The 22,786-nt window shown below is 49.5% G+C and overlaps 1 long non-coding RNA gene across 1 annotated transcript in view; it reads left to right on the forward strand.

The window, feature by feature from the left end:
- The first annotated feature begins 9,678 nt into the window (after window positions 1-9,678).
- Window positions 9,679-22,786, forward strand: part of LOC144772275 (uncharacterized) — a 66,568-nt gene continuing 53,460 nt past the window's right edge. Inside the window, exons 1-2 of the long non-coding RNA XR_013599703.1 lie at window positions 9,679-9,807; window positions 14,412-14,491. This is a non-coding gene — a long non-coding RNA (uncharacterized LOC144772275). The remainder of the gene's footprint in view (window positions 9,808-14,411; window positions 14,492-22,786) is intronic.

Consider the following 22,786-nt stretch of genomic DNA (forward strand, 5'->3'; position numbering starts at 1 on the left):
AGCTTCTTTCCTTAAAACCTCCCTTTTCTCCCACTTCTCTATTCCATCATATCCAACATGATGTACCTCACCCGACCTTTTTGGGGGATTTTTAATCTAAAAAAGGTTATGCTGCTTCTGCGGAAACGAATGAATAAACCTAGAGGATTTTATTCTAACACTGGATGGTATGTGCCCAATCGAGAAGGCATTTCACAACTAAAGGCCTTCGGATAATCCAGATTCCCCCAACCCTCCATCCCCCAGAAGACGGAAAGCTGCTCCCCACCTCTCCGGATCACGTGTTTACCCAGTTATCCCTTTAGATTACAGGTTCTTTATTCTGAAAATTACGGTCACCTTGAACTGCAATCCAACTGGCACTTGGTGTGAGCCACGGACTACAGCTTCCAGAATGCACTGCATTAAACTAATGACAGCCCCGCACTGCGTGACAATAGCCAGATCATATCCCATCCAGTTTTCCATTCTCCAAATCCTTGTAATCTGTACCGCTAGGCCAGTTGTGAACTGGGACACCAGCTCCCAAAATGCTCTGTGTGGTTAAATGAATGCCTATGACTGAAATTATGTCACTACAGATATGGAGTCTTCCGTTAGCCTTAACCAAATATACTCAATATTCGATGCAGAAATTGCGCAAAATGTGCATTCTATTTAATAATTAAAAAAAAAATAATAATAATATATGATGTGAACTCCCCCGTGGACGACCCCACGTTCGCCTGTTTGGACGGCAGCATCACCATCTTCAGCCACACAGGCCTCATCCATGCACCAGGGTTTTGCCCTGCCCAGGCACTACACTTACTCACATTTTGTCGCTCTGTTGTTGAGTGCCTCAGGAGACCTGCTCATACAAAAGGTTTACTTGTGTTCCATTGTCAGCTGCTGCTGCCACCGCTTTCGCTCCCACACACACTTCCTATGGCGTTACTTAACCTCCCACCTTCGCTCTGCAGACTCAGCGCGAACACAAACCCGTCAATTAACAGGACTTCCGGTAACCGGAGCGCACTGCATGGGTGGCCGCACCAGTTCATGCACAGAGTGTACAGGCTGGTTGATAGCAGAGTGGGTGGGTGCAAATCTATGATACATTTTACGCTTGAATACAAAAATAAACAAACAACTTAACGTTTCAATCCTTTGTTGCAATTTTAAACTATGCTAAGAAATCTGTGCATAATGGTGCTGCAGCGAGCACAGGCTGTGAAGTCCCACCCGTTGGCAATCCATTTGTAGTATTTAACAAGAGCACAGGCGCTTCTTGGTGCTTTATTGGGCATAGTTTGATAAACGCTACTTCTGCAATGTACAGCGAGTTTATTTAACTTCAGTGTACATAGGAGGAACGGACTTCAGCACAGTGAGAACCCGCTACCTCAAGTCGTAGGATGGCACACTGCTGCGCTCTTTGCTGAGAGGATTAGCATATAGTGCCTGCCGTGTCCATTCCTTGCAGCGCTCTAGCTAGTTTTCTCGCTGACCGTGCGCGAAGTGACCCGGAATCACTGTGTCGGTCTAACAAGGTGTCCGTTCTGGGCACTGTAAAATGAATGTAGCGTATGTATGTGTGGGAGCAAAGACTGGAAAAATAGACGTCTAGGTGAACAAGCCTTTCTTTATGGCCGAGAAAAACATCAGCGCCGACAGCGGGAGCAGCCTCTGCTTGTGAAAGAAAATAAATAAGTAAATAAACAAGCGCGGCTGAAGCAGACTGCGCTGAAAATGATAAACAAAGCGGTACAAAAGGGGGTGGTGATGGACGGAGCATCTGAACCAATCAAACACTCACACCCAGTCAACAGATCTGGGTTTAATCCATCACCGTTCTTTAGCCCACTCTCACCCTCGCGACACGAAGTGCCACCAGAAAACGTGCCCCCGGGAAAGACCGAAGGAGCACAGAGAATGCCCGGCACCAGACTGCACAGAGCCAAAAGCAACAGCAACAGGCCCCAGAAGAGAAAGCAGCAACCCACCAAGACAGCCCAACGGACAGCCAAAAGTGAGAGGGAGGGCAAGAGCCCACGATACAGAGGGCAACCCCACCACAGCGACCTACAAAAAAGGCACCGCAGTAAGAGAGACGCAGTCCGACAAACACAGCAACACTGCAAGGGAGGCCAACACAAGGGACCCCCGGAAAGGATCGAGACCACGAGAGAACAGAGGCAGGCACAAGGCAAAAAAAGACCCAGGAAGGAGCTGGAAATGACACAGAAGAGACCGGGCCACCGAGGGAACAAAATCAGCCAACCAAGAATTGCGGAAGGCCCAGAGGCCAGCCCACGGAGGCCGAAGGGCAGAAGGGACCAGGCCAAACTACCAGAAAGGAAGCGAATAGCCATCAAAAGAAATCAGAGGTGCCCACCTCCGTACAGGAGGAACAAGAAACATCGAAACACCAGGAATCGAACACTCAACATTGAGGGGAAGAGTATAAGACCACAACCAATCAGGCCACGGGGGCTCACCCAGAGTATAAAGTCACCGTTTGAAAACGTACCACCAGGGGATACTTTTACATCATGGGCAGAATTTGAACCCTGGTCTGTGCGGGCGGACACCACCAAAGGTACAAGACTCACCTTTGAGCTATAGCTCCATGGTGCAGAAGAAAAAACACAGAGCCCGACGGAAAGGACACGCAGCGCGGCGGGCCAAGACCGCCGTCCCAGGAACGCCCCACAAGATGGAAGCGAGCCGCCAAAGCGAGCACCCAGGAGAAACAGGGCGGAACAAGCCCAAGCCACGGCAATACTCCCAGAGAGCCAGAGAGCCAACAGGCCCCGTAACCCCAAAACCTGGGGAAAAAAATTAGGACTCAAAGCCACCATGAAAGTGCAGGACCCCGCCCGGGAGAAGAGAACCGTGAGGAACACCCCCGGGCACCCAACAGCACCGCCGGAAACAAAAACCAGCAAGGGAAAGCCAGGCAGCAGGGGCAGGACACGAAACCTGCACCCACATAGGCCCAACACGGACCAAAGAGAAACATTGCCCAAGCCAACCAGTTCAGCAGCTCACGCCAATGGAGAAGCACACAGGCGAGTATCACCAACCGGACAAAAACCCCGGACAGATCACAGAGTCCGTCGACCCAGAACCCCTGGAAGGAAAAAGGACCCCAGAAAAAAGCAAACCCGGATGGCCGAGGAGAACCCGACCCAGGCACCAAGAGGCCCGACCCACAGAGCCGAAGGAGAGCAGACGAGAACATGAGCTGACAGGGCGGTACGGATGGAGCCAGAAGAAAAGAGACCCAGGCAAGGACTGCACCAATGCGCCAAAAGTTCAACAGGGGCGAACCCCGCAAACACCCCGGAGCACGAAGCAGGGGAGAAACCGCCCAGGAGAGCAACCAGGAGCCCCACAGGGGCAAATCCCAGAGAGGCCAAGGAACGAGCGACAGAAAGCCGACCCGGCACTGACCGGGAGCCCCTGCACGCCCCAAAGGGAAGCAAAGGCCCCCTGCACCCGGGATGGACACGGACCCCATAGGAGTGGCAGCCCAAACCCAGGAAGACCCAGGCTGCGACACACCAAGGAGCAAACCAGTCCAGAACCGGCCAACAACCGAGAGCAGAGGAGGACAGATGCACTCAGGGCAAGAAGACCATGGGACCCAGGAAGACCAAGGATGGGAAGCACGACCAAACGGCAAGGCTTAGCACCAAAGAGGCTGTGGCAGCCAGCCATAGAGCAGCACAGAAGACACCAGAGAGGGTGACACAGTGAGGAAGCAAAGGCCGCCAGCACCCAGGAAGGGGAAACCAGAACAGAAAGACCACCTGACCCACTGGCAGACAGGGTGGGAAAGAAGCCACCGGGGCAAGGAAAAAGGAACACCCACGAGAACAGGCTGGAGACAGGAAGGCCCACAAGGTACATAGACCAACCGAAAGGGGAGGATCCCCAACGGACAGACGGTGAAAGCACCGCAAGACCCAAAGGCACCCAAAACACTCCCTGTTGAGGGCCCACACCAAGGGGAACAACCCGCATAGGAACAGCTGGGGCCACAAATGCGAAACACAAAAAGAAAGTGCGAAGCGCACGTATCACCCAAGGGCCTCAAGGGGCCGAATCACAGGAGGCAAAGGCCACCCAGTGGAAAGTAACTCATAAAGTCGCCCCCAGATGAAGGAAAAGACAGAGGAGACCCGCCAGGTGAAGAACCCGCGACCATGAGGACAAACACAGACCTCAACAGCGGTCGCATGAGACCACCGTGCCATCAGACCCAGCCACGGAAAAGGCCCCCAAGCAGAGACCCCAACCCCTAGGATGAGAGGAAAACGAGACCGGGAGGGTAACGCAAGGCCGCCAATCGAGAAAGGCAAAAGGGGATGCAACCGCCACGGGCTGGAAAAGAAAAGGCCAGACCTCAAGAGCAGCAGCAGAAGAAAGAGCCCACCCGGAGACCGCAGAAGCAGCCCAGGGAAGGACGGGCAGGGGCAGACAGAGGCACGGCCCAGAAGATAAACTGTAGCCTTCGGAAAACCCAAACCTAGAGAGGGTACCCAACGGAAAGAAATAAGGGTCCAAGAACGAAACCACGGAGGGGGACCTAATGATCAGCAGTCAAACGCTCCCCAACTGAGCCACCGCCCCCCCCCCCCCCTCCCCGAGTGCCACAGCATACAGGATGGAGGAACCGCAGGACAATGTCCGCAACACACCAGGCCAGGAACACACACCCCACCGGGCAAGCGCAAGCCGTAAGAGTGACCATAAGCCCAGTGATGGGAAAACTACAGGTCGAAAACAAAAACCCGAAGGTGGCAAGGCGCAGGGGGCTCTCGGGAAGAGTAAGCGAGCAATTGCCCAGAGTCACATGGAGCTGGGCTGATCCGCCGTCATTGGGGATCGAACCGTGAGCCCCCGGGTTCCAGCACCAATCGCGCTGGCCGTAGCACCACACTACGTCCCCAATTGAAGAGCGGATGACTACTCCACAGCACCCCCACGGCAATCACAGAAAAAAACATACCAGAAAGGACCCAAAACGCGACAAGCAGCGCCCTCTTAACAGGGAAAACCAGGAGCACCCACACCCCGAAGGGCATGCCGGCACAGAAAGAGGTGCACACCCACAGGACCACACGGTCCCGACGAGATCTGAACCTGTGGAAAGGAACCTGAACAGAGGCCCCAACCAAGAACAGCCGCACCACAACACAAACCCCGCAAGGAGCCCATGAGCACGGGGAGAGCAGGAGAGCCGGACAGAGCAAGAGAGACCGATCGAGCCCAAAGGACGCGCCCCACCCAATCAACCCGTAAAAACATGGGAAACCGGGAGGAAAACCAGGACCCGCAACCGGTGAGGAAATGTAAATAAACACACACACAGACCCCGGGCGGTGAAAAGTACAAATAATGTCCCCAACAGAAACCACATCAGTGACATCATGTACAGTACAGTGTGCAAGCATTAACGAAACACTGAAATAGCACATAAGAGAATAACAGTCCATACCAAATACCGATACATCGCCCAGGCAATGGCTGTCTCCAGTCAATCGCAGACACCTATGAACCTCCGAAGTGAAATCAGAGGCGCCCGGCCGCGCCCCCCGGTCCGAGGCGAGGAGCCGAAACATGGAGGCTCACAAGAGCAAAAGAGCCTGGTCCCGTCCGACAGAGGTCGGGAAAGAAACGTGGGAAGAAGCTGCACCCGGCCGCGTAGTCGACCCCCGCCAAACTCCTGAAAGACAACGGAAGGACCGCAGGACAGACCGAAGCCGGAGGCAGCAAGCCATAACCCGCCTAGCGGAATGCCCACGCAGCGCCGAGGACTGCCCCTGCCCCGGCCGAAGGTGAGTCAGCGAAAAGCGTCGAACGAGCTGAGCTGCTGGGGGAGAGCTCGAAAGCCAGCCCCAAGGCTGACAGCACAGGCCGTACAAAGGCCCGGGTGCACATGGGGGCGCGGCCACGGAAACGGCCGCTCGATGCAGACCCACCCCCACAACAGGGAAGGAGCACACGCACCCGACATTCAAATGCAGAGACAGGGACAAGGGGGCGTGGCTGCGACAATGGAGGCGCCGCGCTGCCAGCATGCAAGGCAAAACTCCCCAAGAGATGCCTAGGCTATAAGCGAGTGTCTCGCCACAGGAGGGGGCAATAAGCCGCTGCAGGCAGAGATGCAGAGGGACAGGAAAACCTGAAATGTAGGGAAGAGTCAGAGGCCAGATCCACAAGGCCTGAGAGACAACAAACACCCACCCAGAGAAGCAGCGGGCCATAAAAGGAAGCCCGCATCCTCACGGGAGAAGAATGCACCCACCACCAGAGCCCACCAGCCGTCCCACTCAGTGACCGCAGGGAACAAATAACAAAGCCCGCTAAAGCAGGGCAGAAAGCAAAAAATGGAGGGGCAGGGCAGAACTCCCAAGAGCCTGCAAGCACTAAGAGCCTGCTAGAGCAGAGCCGTGAACCCATAGGGTCAGTGAGAGGGCCATAGGGCAGGGGAACCAGAAAGTGAGCCCGCTGGAGCAGGGCCTGACCCCCAGGGCACAGGGACCTGCTGTAGCAGGGCCTCAGCCCAACTTACCTGAACAGATGCTCCGGAGAATCTGCTGCGTAGAACTAAAAAAACAGGCTGATGGGTTGGGCCGGCCCGCCTCTGATAGAGGTCAGGGTGTAATGGGTCGGCCATATTGGGAAGGGAGGGGAGGCATGGGAGGCTGACTTTTTGCTTTGGAGAGTTCTGGTGTAGAGCTGAAGCTCACTTTGTTCACTTTGTTAGTCCTGCGGTGAGGAAGACTAACGAGGAGGTAATGGCCATTTGTGCGGAAACTATGGGACAGGGCCTCAACACGTGCAATCTGCATTGGGGAAGACGCTGAGCCTGACGCCCCGCTTGGGCTTGCTTAATGTATGGGAAGATACAGACCTGACTGAGACAGAACGGCAATTGGCAATGCTAGGCTTTACGCTAGTCAAGCGGGAGATAGCGAAAGGAGGGGGGGCGGAGTGGTGCCGCCGGGAGTGGGGCCGCCGGCAGCGGCAGTATGGCTGAAAGAATTCGATAGATGTATGCTAGCAGACAAAGAAGTATTTATAGCTAGGAGGTGCCCAAAGAAATGGGATAGGAAATGGTCAAAGTGGAATTTCTATAGGGGGAAGATATATGTATCGCCTGTGGTGGAATTGGAAATGCGGAGAAGTAGAGACAGAGAAGTAACTGTTTAATATATAGGCTTTTCCGGCCTTTGTCCCAGGTGCGGTGTTAAATGTAACTTGCAAGTACTGTATGTAATTACTGTCTATCTGTCTGTCATGCACTTTATTTATAAAAACAATTTTAAAATTGTATCGATTACAAGAAGCCTTCCAGAGCAAACAGCACATGCGCGCTGCAATGCTAGGCTCGACCTAAAACCTAAAACAAGTACCCACGTTTATGCCTCCGTGATCTAGCAGTAATGACTTACTATGCTACATTGGTTTCAAGTACTCGACTCAAATATAATTTTTCACAAAAGGGGGAAAATATATGGGAATCAGTTTTTTAAGAAAAACAAATGAACATTACATCCTACTGCCAGCAGTCCTCTCTGAGGGTGGTGTCCTGGGCCAAATTACCACATAGCTAGCGCTGTGGCTACAGACTCAGGGCCAGATGTAGGTAATCCCAGATTACCGATTCTTAAATACCAAATCATACTGATGTAGGTAATTTTACCGAAAAAATTACCGAATCTGTAAGTTTCGGTAATTACCGAATCGGTAAATACCGATTCAGTAAATGCCGGAGGCCCATAGAAATGAATGCCAATTACCAAATCAGTATTTACCGATTCGGTAAAATGGGGAAACATTGAAGGGTGGCAGGGTGTCACTTTGACACCCTGTTGCACCCCTCAATTGTGTATGGGTGCACATTTTGCAGACATACATGCATGTATGATGCCCTAAAGGCATGTATGTCTAAAACATGGCAATGTTGGAAAAGCAAAAAAAATGCTTTTTCCAAGGTTTTCATTATTTACCACCAACTTGTAGTTGGTGGTAAATAACGAATGCTAAAAGGGGAAAAGCACATATTTGAGTGCTCCCTACATAGCAAATTCGGTAATTTACCGATTCGGTATTTGAAGAAATCGGTAATTTGCGATTTCCTAAAATACCGATTCGGTAAATTACCGAATCAGGAAAATGGCCACCTACATCTCATTTTCCAAATACCGGTCGGTAACGGCCGAAATTACCGAATTTTGGCCGTTACCAACAGGTATTTGGCTACCTACATCTGGCCCTGTCAATATCTAAAAAGTGATGACATCAAACATACGTGGCTTGGGCTCTGCGACCAAACGCCAAGAAATCTGGATGTATCTTTAAAGACTTGGTGTGCATGTTGCCCTAATTCATGAGTCGTACCACACGTTGGTTGAGTCTGATCGCATGTATGTGTGCCACATGACACTTTTCAAAGAAAAAGGCCAAATTGCACTTTTTCTGTGCTTCTTACATTGCATTTAAGGAATAGCAATTTTTCGATTCCTTAAATGCAATCGCAAAATAAGGAATCGCAAATTTTGCGATTCCTTATTTTGCGAAGCAGTTTTGTTTTCATACATACCACTTAGCCAAATTGTGATCGCAAACTGCGAATTTCGGCGTTTGTGATTGCAATTTGGAATGATACATATATAGGGCCATATGTATCAAGCTACCCATTTGCGATTCTCAAATAGCGATTTTTAAGAAATCGTTATTTGAGAATCGCAAATGGGTATGTATGTACAAAATCGCATTTTTTTTGCGATTTCTTAAAATTCCTTAATTGCAATTAGCAAATTGCGAATCGCAATTAAGGAATGCTTTCCCATTCATTTCTATGGGCCAGGAGGCCTATAGGAATGAATGGGAAGTTATTCTCAATTTGCGATTCGCAATTTGCGAATCGCAAATTGAGAATAATTTCAAAGGTGCAGGGGTGTCTAAAGGACACCCTGTTGCACACCTGAAATATGCATGGGTGCACATGTGGTGCACATACATGCCCTAAGGGCATGTATGTGCGTCACATGGCACTTTGAAAAATGCAAAAATTTGCATTTTTCATGGAATTCGCAACTGTTGGTGGTAATTTGCGATTCCTTAAGGGCATTTTACTAATTATTTTTTGCCACATACATTGCATTTAAGGAATGGCCAAATTTGCGATTCCTTAAATGCAATTGCAAAATAAGGAATCACAAATTTTGCGATTCCTTATTTTGCACCAGATTTTGCTTAATACATTCCATTTAGCAAATTCGCATTCGCAAAGGTCGAAATTCTGCGAATTTCGGCCTTTGCGAATGCGAATTTGCTTGATACATATGGCCCATAGTTTTTTAAAAATCGTTTTTACTTTGCAATTTCTATTCCCTAAATGACATGCTTGAGCGACATATCAATGCCTGTGACCACTCCCTTCAGATACTGTGGATCTTTCAGAGCACATGTAGCGCTGTGTTCACTAGGCGCATTGATTCCACACGTACATGTAGCGCTGTGTTCACTGGGCGCATTGATTCCACACGCACGTGTAGCGCTGTGTTCACTAGGCGCATTGATTCCACACGTTCAGAACTCGATGCAGGGGCGGATGGATATTGTAGTCCTGATGTGTATATTAGGAAGAGGAAGTGTGCATTAACACGCGAGGCACGAGGACCGTGACCTGCCTGGGCTCACTGAGGCCGCTCATTCGTTTTGAGGCGCTAGAAAGAAACTCCCGTGGGAGGAAACCCGCGTCCATCAGTCCTCAGAGCGAGAACACGGCGGATGGAAGAAGTGCAGGTATGTTGAGAGGCCAGGGGCAGACTACATCGCCTCAAGGCGCTACAATGAAACATATTAGTTTTGAACGAGGATCACGGGGTGCGCTGCCTCCCGGAGCCGGGATTTCCGCTCCCTGTACTTTTAAAACTACTTTAACCGAGCATCTGCTCTCACTCGGGAGAACGGGCTTCTTTATTTATATATAAAAAGCGAGCGGGGGCGGCCCCGGGGGCTGAGTCATTACACAGGATGCTTCCGCTATACATACTCGAGTGGAAACATACATTCAGATCGAATACACTGCAAATATAAAACTACGGTCAGGGCTTTTTACAAACTAGAGTCTCTGTTAACCTGGGGAGATGGCCGCTTTATTATAATAATATATATATATATTTATTATAATCTTTTTTTAATTTTCTCTCCCTTATACCCCCACATTTCTCACAGGCCTCATTGATTAAAGGTCTGATCTCCAATAATCGAACCTCCAGACTTTAAAATCGAAGCCAAGGTCGATCGACTTTATGGACAGAAGTTTGTTCTCTTTGAAGCCAGACTTCTTGAGTCTGAGGGTCGGTGTTATTCCTCAAGTGGCCTCAGTGGAGGGGCTGAGATGAGGAATGAACTCATCAGTTCAGTCTCTTTAAATGTTGTTCCGCCCTGTGGATTCCGTCCTGGACAGGGTTAAACGGACGAGAGGGGCGGACGCCGCCTTTAGGGCCCTGGACAGAGTAGAGTTGAGAAACACCACCAGGGGTTTGAGGATAAAGTTTACCCAAGGTGAGGATGAAATACAGGAAGCAAAGAGACTAGGAGGCTTGTCCCCCCCACTCCCCTCCTATGTAGATACCGATGGGGAGAAGGGGGGGTATACTCTGTACCCACACCGGGGTATAAGGACAGCCTGACCTGGAATATGGTTCAATTAAATTCTGTTCAACTTACATATCTGGAGGATGTTAAAGGTTAAATCCCTCTCTTTCAGTCTGTGTAGTCAACACGGGGCATATGCCGGGGGCTCCTAGTTTTATTAAAGCGACCACCAAACAAAAGGAGGTTTCCACCCATTTAATTATACGGATGAGGTGTCTGTGGTCCCCAGTCCATCCGAAAAGCATCAGAGAATAGGATGCTCGAGTCCAATGAAAATAACAATGGGATGATGAGAACTGGTGGATGTGAACGGGGGTTATGGATGCCGGCATGTTGTTTGTAAGGAGTCTTAGGTTGTTTGTTTTTGTTTAGGCCCAAAGTTCAAAAAACATATACAGTCTGATATATATAATTTGATGTGTTTGTATTTAGGAAAGATCATAAAATACTCTATGTAAGCTATTAAGACAGTAGTATATATTTAGTAGTGATGATATGGATATTTATCTGTTGTTTTATAACACAGGTTTAGGACCAAATCTTGGGCACCATAGAAGGCCGGGAAAGTCACATGTTGTGGTCTTGAAAAAGATGGTTCAAATGAACTGGCTACCACCGAAACGCGTCGACGCTGTGTTTTCATGATCTGTGTACTGGCTGGAACCACAGATAGAAAAGGACATACATCGGATACCGATGGGGAGAAGGGGGGGGGTATACTCTGTACCCACACAGGGGTAGAAGGACAGCCTGACCTGGAATATGGTTCAGTTAAATTCTGTTCAACTTACATATATGGAGGATGTTAAAGGTTAAATCCCTCTCTTTCAGTTTGTGTGGCCACCACGGGGCATATGCCGGGGGCTCCTAGTTTTATTAAAACGACCACCAAACAAAAGGAGGTTTCCACCCATTTAATTATACGGATGAGGTGTCTGTGGTTCCCAGTCCATCCGAAAAACATCCGAGAATAGGATGCTCGAGTCCCTTGAAAATAACAATGGGATGATGAGATCTGGAGGCTGAGCACGGGGGTGATGGATGCAGGCATGTTGTTGGTAAGGAGTCTTAGGTTGTGTTTTTGTTGTTGTTGGTCAGGAGTCTTAGGTTGTTTGTTTTTGTTTAGGCCCTAAGTTCAAGAAACATATACAGTCTGATATATATAACTTGGTGTGTTTGCATTTAGGAAAGATCATAAAATGCTCTATGTAAGCTATTATGACAGTAGTATATATTTAGTAGTGATGATACGGATATTTATCTGTATGTTTTATAACACAGGTTTAGGACCAACTCTTGGGCGCCATAGAAGGCAGAGAGAGAGAGGTCGGTAGTTACGTCCCTATGAATGTAGAATAGATGCTCCGCGGGCCCGGCCCGGATTCCAGGTCGCGTTGTGTTGGCGTGTCTCGATCTTTCAGTCATTGTCGCTGATAGGGCTATCGTTTCCACTGTCCTTCTCTGATTTCTATTCTTTCTTGATTGTCAAGAGAGAGGTGCTGCAGCAGTGACCCCACTAAGGCTGATGAAATTCAGTCTCTAAGGGCTTTGGCATGAGGCAGTCAGACCCTATGCCACGCGGGCGGTGAGAAACATTAGTCTTGCAGCAGTCCCTCTTCAATGTTTAACAGATGGCAGACTGCCCTCTTTTTGTTGTGATGCAGCCTTCATGGCCATCAGAAACTTCCAGTAAATGCTTCAGGCGTCTTAGGTAACACACTAGTTAGCATCTTTGACACTAAATGATGCCAGTCGCACTTGCAGTGACTAGATTGATATAATAAATGAGCAACAATGGTCCTTGACAAAAGGGAGGTACACATTTAAATAATTATAGCCCACAATCTGCGCTATAATGAAAAATATAGCGCAGATTGTGGCCTATAATTATTTAAATGTGTACCTCCCTTTTGTCAAGGACCGCTGTTGCTCATTCGTACTAATACCCTTGGTCCTTGCTTACCGAGTGGGTTCCCTTGTTCTTTTCAATAATACTAGATTGATATAAGGCAGTAGTGTAATTAAACAGCCCCCCCCCCCATTGAAGGTGCAACTGGTTTAATGTTCTAATGAAATTAGTGCAGCTCTTTGTGAAACTGTTGTATGGATGAGCTAAATTGTGCAGCGCCGTGCATGTAGTGCTTGCTTTTTTCCTGTGCTGACCGGGTGTAGATACATGGTCTCGCAATAGTACTTTTTGTGGCAGAAATCTCCCCACCCGAGCCAAACCTTCTTTTTGGGGTTGTAGGTTTTGTTTGCTTTCTCACTGCATTTCTACTTTTTTTTTCTTGTCCCTTATTTTCAAATTTCACCAGCTACCACTGGTCTGCGAAATGACTCGGGGCTACAGTGACATGTAGGAGTAAAGCTGCTTTTTCTCTTCTGCCTTGTCTGGAGTCTATCGCCTGTATGTGTATGAGGCCGCGTGGTTTTCTACCTGCAGAGAGAAAGAAAATAATACGCAAGACACTTATAGCGACCGTTTCGCATTTCACTCCAACCAAGATATTAGGTTTGCCTTGTTCGCTCAGACTCCATAGATCAAATATTGTGCCAGGTGCAACTAAAATGTAAAAAGCATCGGTGACTGGAGACGGCAGAGGTAACAAACTGCAGGAGGCGTGCTGTGCAAGCAACAACAGGCTAGCAACGACAACAAGGAAGCAACAAAAACAGGATGGAGCAAGAATTTAAAAAAAAGTACCTGAATCCGAGCTTCAGCCATGGCAGACACCAATAAAGCAATTAATCAGAACTTTGTCCATGCTCCATGGAAGGGACAAACATACAATGCAGAAAGTGAAACCAACAGGTGCTGGCTAATAAGAAGCAAGGAAAGGTAAAAACAAAAGATCATGCAAGCGAATCACAGGAGAAACCGAAAAATGACAAAGAGAAGCAGCATAAGACATGATGGACAGGCACATGGATAGATGAAGGCTACAAACACCCCTTCATCACAAATATCAAACACCAATACTTGCCTCCAGACCAAAGCCTAGAGTGCTCTTATCTTAGCCCTCAGGGGTCTGAGATAAATACAGAGACAGACAGACTAGACCAGGTGCAAAGACAAAGCAAACACAAGGAGATGATGGACTGAGCGCTGAAACTTTTCAGACACTCACCCCCAGTCACTATTAGATCAGGGTTGAATCCGTCATCGTTCTTTAGCTCACTTCCCCACCCCACTTCAAACCCAGCCATATGCAAATCAGTCTTGACCCTGGGACTCATGGGAACAGTCCAGCCCAAACTGCCAAGCCAGGCCTTCCCTGGGCCGTAAACAAGCATCCTGGGACCGGTTTCGGGGTGACACCCCTCATCAGCCAGGCTAGCTTAAATCCAGTGGCAAAGTGAGCAAGGGACCCACGTCTGGGCATACCCTGCCAACTACAAAGACAGACGGATGTACACACACACTCACCCAAACACTCACACAAACACACTTTAAAAACACACAGACTGTACATAAAATGGACTGTAATGAATTATTTCTGTGTGCAATGGTTTTAACAAACTATGCAAATAAACTTGAAACTTGAAACATAGACTGTACATGGAACAGAGGCTCTTGGGCAAAAAGAAGCAGTGTTATGTGGGTTTATTTCTGTACTGTAACACAGGCTAACTACAAGCCTCCCTGAGTAATTAAACGTTTTATTGTTCTCCCTTTATCATATAGGCTCAAATTCTTCAAAAAGACTATCCAGATCTCACAGAATCATTTCTTTTATTTTCCTTAGGCTTTGGCCCTGCAGGCTCCTTCCTAGCTCCAGAGGCTGAATGGGGCTCGACCTCCAGTGTCCTCAGATTAAAGGAAAAGGTGAGTGTCTTTTTAAGTAGATAAAAACATCTCAAAGTGATTGGCTAGCCACATCCTCTCAAATTCTCACCTATGGCTGTTCTTCCCAGCTCTATCGTATCCAGCTATGTTCTACTTTCTATGCACAGTTGTATTTCTTCTTCTTTATTTCCCCTGTCTGTTCACTCTCTTTGCCTGAACCCCCATCACAATTATAAGGCCCTTAGTTAGGCCATCAAGACTTGCTTCTAAAAGAAAATAAACCCAGAAGATTTTAGGGCTCGCCCTGTAAACAGGATTCTATGCATTTTTTTTGTTTGAATATCTTTTATTGTTTTTTGGTTTTTTTTGTATTCACAGTGCGTACCATAGAAGTAACCGTAGAAATGTAACATTACATCTGGCAGCCAAACAGTAATATTCAGCACAAACTATAGTTTGCCACAGTGTTACACGTTTCATACTATACAAACCAAAGATGCACACGAGGGCGTGTCGTTTGAGGAATCCTGTATCTGGTTAGTGGTAGGTCCATTTAGGAAAGGAGGATGTAGCGGGAAACAGTAAACCACCACAAAGCCCAAGGCGCAGGAAGACCAAAGGAGTTCGTAAACCAAGATGAACTTCAGAGAGTATATAGCATCATGGCCTTATTAACCATTCACCATGGTTCCTAGTAATGCAATACAAAGGATTTGATCTTATCTATGCGCCTCTATTGGCCTGCAACTTTAAACAGTCATAGGACGGATCGTCCGAAACATCATTATTAACATATGCAAGTAGGTATGAGGCAGTGTGTACATTGTCCGATATTCATAACATTATAACAACCGTTAGAACTAAAACCATAATGAGACACAAGATAATTAAAGCAAGGGAAAAAAGGGGGGGGGAGAATAATAAGCTAATAATGAAATCATAGGTGTGTTACTGCAAGTGCGTGACATTAATCATGGGGTATAGGTTGTGCGGGGGTCAGGAAACATGCTGCTACTGTGTTCAGGATCTGTCGAGGAGGGAAGGGCTATTATCTTGTGCAACACCAGCATCAGGCTCACGGCGCAGTGGGAGTAAAGCTGCTGGTATCCAGGTCAGCTACACGGCAATGCAGTGTGACAAAAGTGTTCCGCAGAGAGGCATAAGGCACAAAGAGATCGCACGGGCCCACAGTCCCCGGTGTCGCTACTCCCCAGTCAGGGCTAGCAAGGGCATATCTAATGAGCCCCTCTTCGAAGGCATGCTTGGTGAAAAGCGTTCAGGATGTCATCCCAAGACTGTGCTATGGGATATTTTCGTAGTCCCGCCGTCTCCTCCCTATGAAGGGTTGCACTTTTCGCTTTCGCCCAATTATCAAAAAAGTTGCGCCAGTGCGTCACTTGCGGGGGTTCGCTGCATTTCCAGCGCTTAGTGATTAATCTTTTCGCTGTGATAAGCCCAAGGTCCCAGAATCTAGAGGGGACTTTAGTTTGTTTCGTCCTTTTATATAGACCCAATATGCACGTTTCCCATGTATGCTGCATTTCCCTGCCAACACCTTCTGCAAGGGAAGTTGTCACAAAGTGCCAATATGTCTGTAATGCGAGGCATGACCAAAGCATGTGTAAGAGGACTGCATCTACAAGTGCGCATCTCGGGCATGCGGATGTCGCGATTTGGAAGTATTGATTGAGTTTATCAGGCGACAGATATGCACGGTGTATAATATAAAGCTGTATAAGCTTGAAGCGGGAGTTGCGCGGATGTTCGTGGCGCCAGCCAGCACTACCGCCCATTCCTTATCTGTCCATGCTTGTCCCCTGTTCACCGCCCACTTGTCTCGCAGTGCCTGCGCTAGCCAATGGACCACATGGGAGCCATTTCCCATTACATGCAAGTATTGCACCAGCAGATGCGTCGGCAACTCTCCGGAGAGGTCGCCCCGGGCGCGCGTTAACGTGTGCACAATTGTTGCAAGCAGGAGAAACTGTCCTACCGGAAGTCCCGTGTCCTCAACCAAAGTTTCAAAAGGAACCAATACCCCATCTGTATATAGGTCTCCCACCGTGTCCACCTCGGCCTGTACCCAGTGCTCCAGCTCCGCTTCCATGATGACATCTCTATCCTTGGGCATTCCCAGCAGTGGAAGTATTGGGGCACTAGTGAGTTTCAAGCTTCTCATATAGCATTTGCGTGCAACTGCTAAATGTAACTGCGACGGATAGGGAGTCCTGGTCAGTGGATGAAACAGTGTGTGGACTTGCGTTCGTGTCCAGACCGTGGATTCTGTCGCAGTAGCCCCCAAATTCTTCCCACTCATCCAGCCGGCCACCCACTGCAGCTGTGCCGCCAGATAGTAGAGTTCCTGGTTAGGAACCGCCAGGCCTCCAGTATCTGTAGACGCGTAGAGTTTCTTCAACGCTACGCGGGTGGTCCTGTATTCCATATGAGATTTCTAACTGAGGTTTCCAATGCACGGAATATGCATGTTGGGACGTATACTGGGAGGTTGGCGTAGTAGTACAATAGTCTGGGTAAGACTATCATCTTCGTCAGTGTGACACGGCTGGGTACATTTAGGGGGAGGGTCTTCCAAAAGTTCATTTGCGCTTGCAGAGAGGAGATAGCTCGCACCAAATTACCCTCCAACACATCTATCGGGGTTCTGTAAATATATATTCCGAGATAGCGGAACGTAGTAGGGTACCAGGTGAGTCGCCCACCATTGATAGTGACTTCACACTCCTGCATGTCCGCACTGAAGGAATACACCCTAGATTTGGTCCAATTGACTTTAAGTCCCGACATTGCCTCAAAGGTGCGAAATACATCAGATAGGGCCGATGGCACACAGGTCAGGTCTCTGACTTATAAGAGTAGGTCATCGGCGTATAAAGACACTGTATGGAGTCCATCTGCCAGGGGGATACCCCAATCCCCACCATGTGCTCTCAGCTGCTCCGCCAGGGGCTCCATCACCAGTTAAAAGAGCAGTGGGGATAGGGGACATCCCTGCCTGGTGCCCCCCCTGACACGAATGGCATCAGACAACAACTTACCGATGCGAATCCGCACCGTGGGTTTCTGATACAATAGGCCCACCATTTGAATATAATCATCCCCGAGTTCATATTTCCTCAACACCGTTACAAGGTAGGGCCACTCCACGGAGTCGAATGCTTTCTCGAGATCTAGCACCAAACACCCTGATCGGGGCCACTGTTTCGTGGCAAAGCTTAGCACTCTAAACAAGTGTCGATGTTAAGTGAAGTGCTACGAGTGGGCACAAAGCCGTTTTGGTCACTGTGCACGAGGGTAGGTACCATTGGGGCCAAGCGTTGAGCCAGCGCAGAAGCAAGGATTTTGTATTCGGTATACAGGAGAGAGCCTAATAGCGCACAGTCTCTGCCAGGTTTCGGGAGGGAAATTAGATTAGCTTCATTTAACGTGGGTGGGAGGGAAGAGTCAGAAATAGCCGCCGCATATACTCTTAGAAGTTTTGGGATTAGAATATCAGAGTAAGCTTTATAGAATTCGGCTGGGAGCCCATCTGGACCCGGGGATTTGTCATTGGAAAGGGAAAAAATGACAGTACGCAATTCGTCAGGTGTTAGTGGGGCCTCCAGTTCATCACGTTGCACATCGTCCAGTCTGGGCTGTGTTATGTCAGAAAGGTAGTCGGCTAGATCAGCAGCAGAAACCTGTAATCTAGAGCGGTACAATTCCACATAATGGTCTACAAAAGCTGCATGAATAGCACTCTGTGTGTATGCTACAGTATCCTGACTGACGCGCACTGCTGTCACTGGCGTCGCCATTGCATCCTGTTTGATCAGCCAGGCCAATAACTTGCCTGGCTTGTCACCAAGATGGTGGGTACGCACTGAATGGGCTATATAATTTAAGTGTCGCAAACTGTCAAGTAGACGCATATGTTCCTCATGAGCCTCTGACAGCGACCCTTCATCTCCCTCCGCCGCTTCCTGCTCCCTCCTAAGTAAATCGGTTTCGATGCGCGTCAGCTCCCTGTCTAAGTGTTTCTGCATACCTGCCTGTGTGCCTAGACAGTGACCTCTAGTTACGACATTAAACGTGTCCCACTCAATTTGAGAGGTGGATGCAGTGTGATTGTTTTCCTCAAAATATTGTACAACATGTGCAGAGATGGAATTGCGAAAGGGTGCATCAAGTAGTAAGTCAGGCTGAAGCCTCCAGGTGGGTAATGGTAGATGCAGGCGTTTCCCACGCTAGCTCTAAGACATGAGGATTGTGATCAGAGTGGGTGCGACCCATATAGTAGGTGTTACTGACATGGGGGAGAAATTCAATCGATAACATGTACCTATCTAGCCTGACATGTAACGTGTGCGCACCCGAATAATAGTAGTATACCTTGGTTTGTGGGTTACGACTCCGCCAAGCATCGTGTAAGTCCCACTGTGAAGCCCAGGCCGCCACTGCTTTCATGGCACTGTGTACGGGCGCGCCAGAAAGGGGTGGAAAGGAACGGTCCAAGGCAACGTCTAATATGAAATTATAGTCATCCCCCAGCACCAACGGTACTCCGTGCCAAGGCTCCAGGACCGTAGACATCCTTGCAAAGAAACCCCCCTGGTCCGTGTTAGGAGCATATAATGAGGCTAGGACAATCGGTTGGCCATCTAACCTACCCTGTACAACTACATACCTGACCTCAGGGTCCACCTGGGATTGCGAGACTGCAAATGGGGTCCCAGGCCTCACCCAAAGTAGCGTCCCACGGGCATAAGCCGAGTATCCGGTTGCATATAGTTGCCCTCGCCACCTGCGATGTAGTTTCTGTACTTCCGCACCAGCGAAATGTCTCTTGTAGTAGAGCTATGTGGATGTGGTGCCATTTAAGGTAAGAGTAAATTTGGTACCTACGTGATAGTGTATGCATACCACGCACATTCCACGTGCCTATCTTAATCGCCGACATGGCGATCCCAGGTAACCTCCCCACTCCCTCCCCACCACAGGTTTACAGCAGATAGTTTGCCCAGTGCCATCACAGTCTACCCATACCGAGCTACAGAGGATAGATTAGCGGGCAGTTGCAGTCTACTCACAAAATAAGAATACAATTCAATCATGACATGGAAGAAAAGAAACCAGTAAACAATGCCAAAAGGTCGACAGCGGAACATGCCGTCATCCAAACTCTCCAATGAGGCAACAAACATCCAAGTACAGGGGGGTTGCTATGCACCTGGCACGACTGTTCCGTTACATCTGCAACTCAAGCAGAGGGAGCGCCCCTCCTCTCAGGCAGCTTGTGTCAGCCAAGGTAAATGCAAATCGTTCCGGTCAGAAATCCCACGGTCAGCAAGTCACATAGTTCAGAGTTAGGGCACCACTGGAAGGCGGAGCTTCCCCCACATTCCCCCACCCACTAAGTGAGGATCCATCACTATCAGGCTCGGCCATTAACCGGACAGTTCCGCAAAGCCCTCACCTCTCCATAATCCATCCACCTCAACATTAGTACTCACTGCGCAGTGCACTGTAGATAGAGAGTTCAGTGCATATCCAGGCTCCGGTCGCCACATTGCACGAAGGCCTAGTCGATACCAGACTTGGTAGTACAGCAGGAACGCCCAGTGGTAAACAAACAGTTCCAGACAGTATAATTGTACAGTCAGTGGATAAGATCAGCTGTTCGCGAAGTAACATCCGGTTGTTTCATGGACTCTGAGAGTCTGGCAGTCCATAAATGTGTTTGTCATCACTAGGTAGTTCGCGTGGACTAGCATCTGGAGCTGCATCTGTACTTGGGGAGCCACTAAGTTCCGCCACCATCCTGAGGGCGTCCTGTTGCTCACTGTGGATAAGCTCCGCTGGCGGACTTCTCTCCGTTGTCTCGCTTGTTCTATGCACTGGAGATGATCTGTTTCTACGCCGACGTCGGGGTCCTCTGAAGCGTGGCATGGGTGATGACTCCGATGTCGTCCGGGTTTTTGCGGCCATGCCAGCATCCAACCAGGTCTCCACTTCCTCTGGAGTGGCAAAGAAATGGATGGGTTTTATCCTGTGCCACCACCCGCAAGCGCGCCGGGAAGAGAAGGGAGTACTTCAAATTTAGTTGACGGAGCCTTTGCTTGACTGCCAGAAAGGAGTGTCTCTGGCGCTGAACATGTATGGTGTAGTCTGGGAAGAACATTATTCGAGCATTATCGATGCGGACCCCCTGTAATTTCCTAGTTTCCAGTAGGATGGAGTCACGATCTCGATAATTTAGAATCCTGAAGAGCATAGGCCGGGGGTTGGACCCCGTCGTGAGCGGTCGGGTCGGTACCCGGTGTGCTCGCACTACGACGAAGTGTGGCAACAGTGTGCCGGCCGGCAGCAGGTTTCTCAGCCAGTCTTCCATTTGCGTCGTAGGTTCTCTCCCCTCCCATCGCTCCGGCACACCTACAAGGCGCACGTTATTTCTCCGTGCCCTTCCCTCCGCATCCTCAGCACGATCTTCCAAGAATTCCACTCTGTTTAGGAGGTCCTGCACTTGCTTGTCAGTCTGAGCGACGCTGGGCGTGAGGCCAGCGACTGCACCCTCCAAGGTGGTGGTGCGTTCCGCCAGTTTCTTGTGATCGGCTCGCTGGTGCATGAGATCGATCACAACACCGTCTATCTTGGTCTCCAGGGAGGTGCGGGTTAGCTGGATTGATTCTTCCAGACGTTCCATGGCGGCCAGCATCGAGTCAAGCTTGGAAGCTGTCTGGTCCACATCAGCTGACTGTGTTTTTTTGCCTATTCTCCCCTTCGTCTGTGTGCCACCAGCGCCAATCCTCGCCCTGGTACCCCCCAGACATGAGCAGCGCATTAGGTAGCGAGTTGTTGCCTCACACACTAGTGTCCAATGGTCTATGAGGTGCTAGTCAACCCCAGGATCAGTGAGAGAGGGTGGGCGTCAGGAGGTGAGCACCCGCAAAGATGCGCTGTTGCCGGATGGGACAGGTGGGCCGTGTCTCAGTGATCTACATCGAGAAAGTGGTGCAGCGGGAGGGGGGGCAGCCAGCGCCCATCTCCGAGTCAACCAGTGCACCGCACAGTGCTGAACATGAGTTCCCGACTGCTTCACCGCAGGTGTCCTCAGCAGGCAGAGGCAAGCGTTGCGAGACAATTGTTAGGTATGGTGGCTCAGGCAGTAAATTGTAGGTATTGTTCCTTTTGCAAGGGCGGTAACACAACCTTGCACAGCTCCAGGTAGCACCAGCCCTGTGTGGGGCGTTGCAGCTATGGCCGCTCACAATGTCGTCTAGGCGCCACCACAGGTAACACAGCTCCGCAGGCCAGGGGGGTCACTCACAACAGGCAACAGCAAAAGGGGGGGGGCGCCCCAGCTAGTACACCCCTTCGTCCCTGCGTCAGGCACCCCCGCCGGGCACAAGGTCTCCAGTGCCTCTCCACGGCCTCGCGTAGATGGGCCCTCAGGGCAAGAAGCAATGCAGGCAGCAGCACTCTGCGTGGAGCCCCTGGCATGGCCAACAATGCCTCACTGGTCCCAAACTTGGCGGAGCGGTGGTCAACTGCTCTCCGCGGCTCCGCTGTAAGTTTAGGCTGGGTTTGGAGAAGTATAACGGAGTTATGGCCTGAGGGAGGGGAGCTCAGATCGGAGCTCTACCCCAGTGCGTCCTCCGCCATTGCGTGCTTAGCCACCCCCCAGCAGGATTCTATGCATGATTGGTTTTGCCTCCTCCCCCAGGTGTCACTCATGGGCTCTGCGTCAGCCTCTATGCCCGTACACTCCATGACCTGTACCTTACCTGTACTACCGCTGCCCCGCACCTGGTCAGTCAAGGTCCTCCCAAGAACCAAGGTGGGACCACAGCATTTCCAGGTGAGTGCCGGCTCCAGTCTGTATTTTGAGGTGTTCCTCTTGGCTCTGACAGAGCTCCTTGGCTTGTATGCAGCAGGGTGTCCTCCTCCGTGAGTCGACTCCTCGTTGGTGGTCCTCCTGATGCAGCGGTTCACCGGAAATAATTTCTAAAACCATGACACCTTTCCCTGAAGTACAAATTCATACATATACTCGACAGTGGGGCCCATGACACCGTGAGTTACTCACATAATACTTAGACCCTACTTCATGGAACGTTGAAATTCAAAGGAGAGCTGCTGTATCATAGCAGAGTGTCTAAACTATAACTGAATATTTATACTATTTACACCTGCAGTTTTAAATGAGTTTACCAGGGTTTTCATTAACAAAACATTTATTTAGATACGCCGCCACTGTGGTTGACGGATCTGCTAGTAAAAATTAGGCATAGGAAAACTCAAGGCCAGCTTAATTCTCCATTTATCTAATTTTTATTA

The sequence above is a fragment of the Lissotriton helveticus genome, chromosome 8 (genome assembly GCF_964261635.1).
Source record: "Lissotriton helveticus chromosome 8, aLisHel1.1, whole genome shotgun sequence".
In the NCBI taxonomy this organism is placed as follows: domain Eukaryota; kingdom Metazoa; phylum Chordata; class Amphibia; order Caudata; family Salamandridae; genus Lissotriton; species Lissotriton helveticus.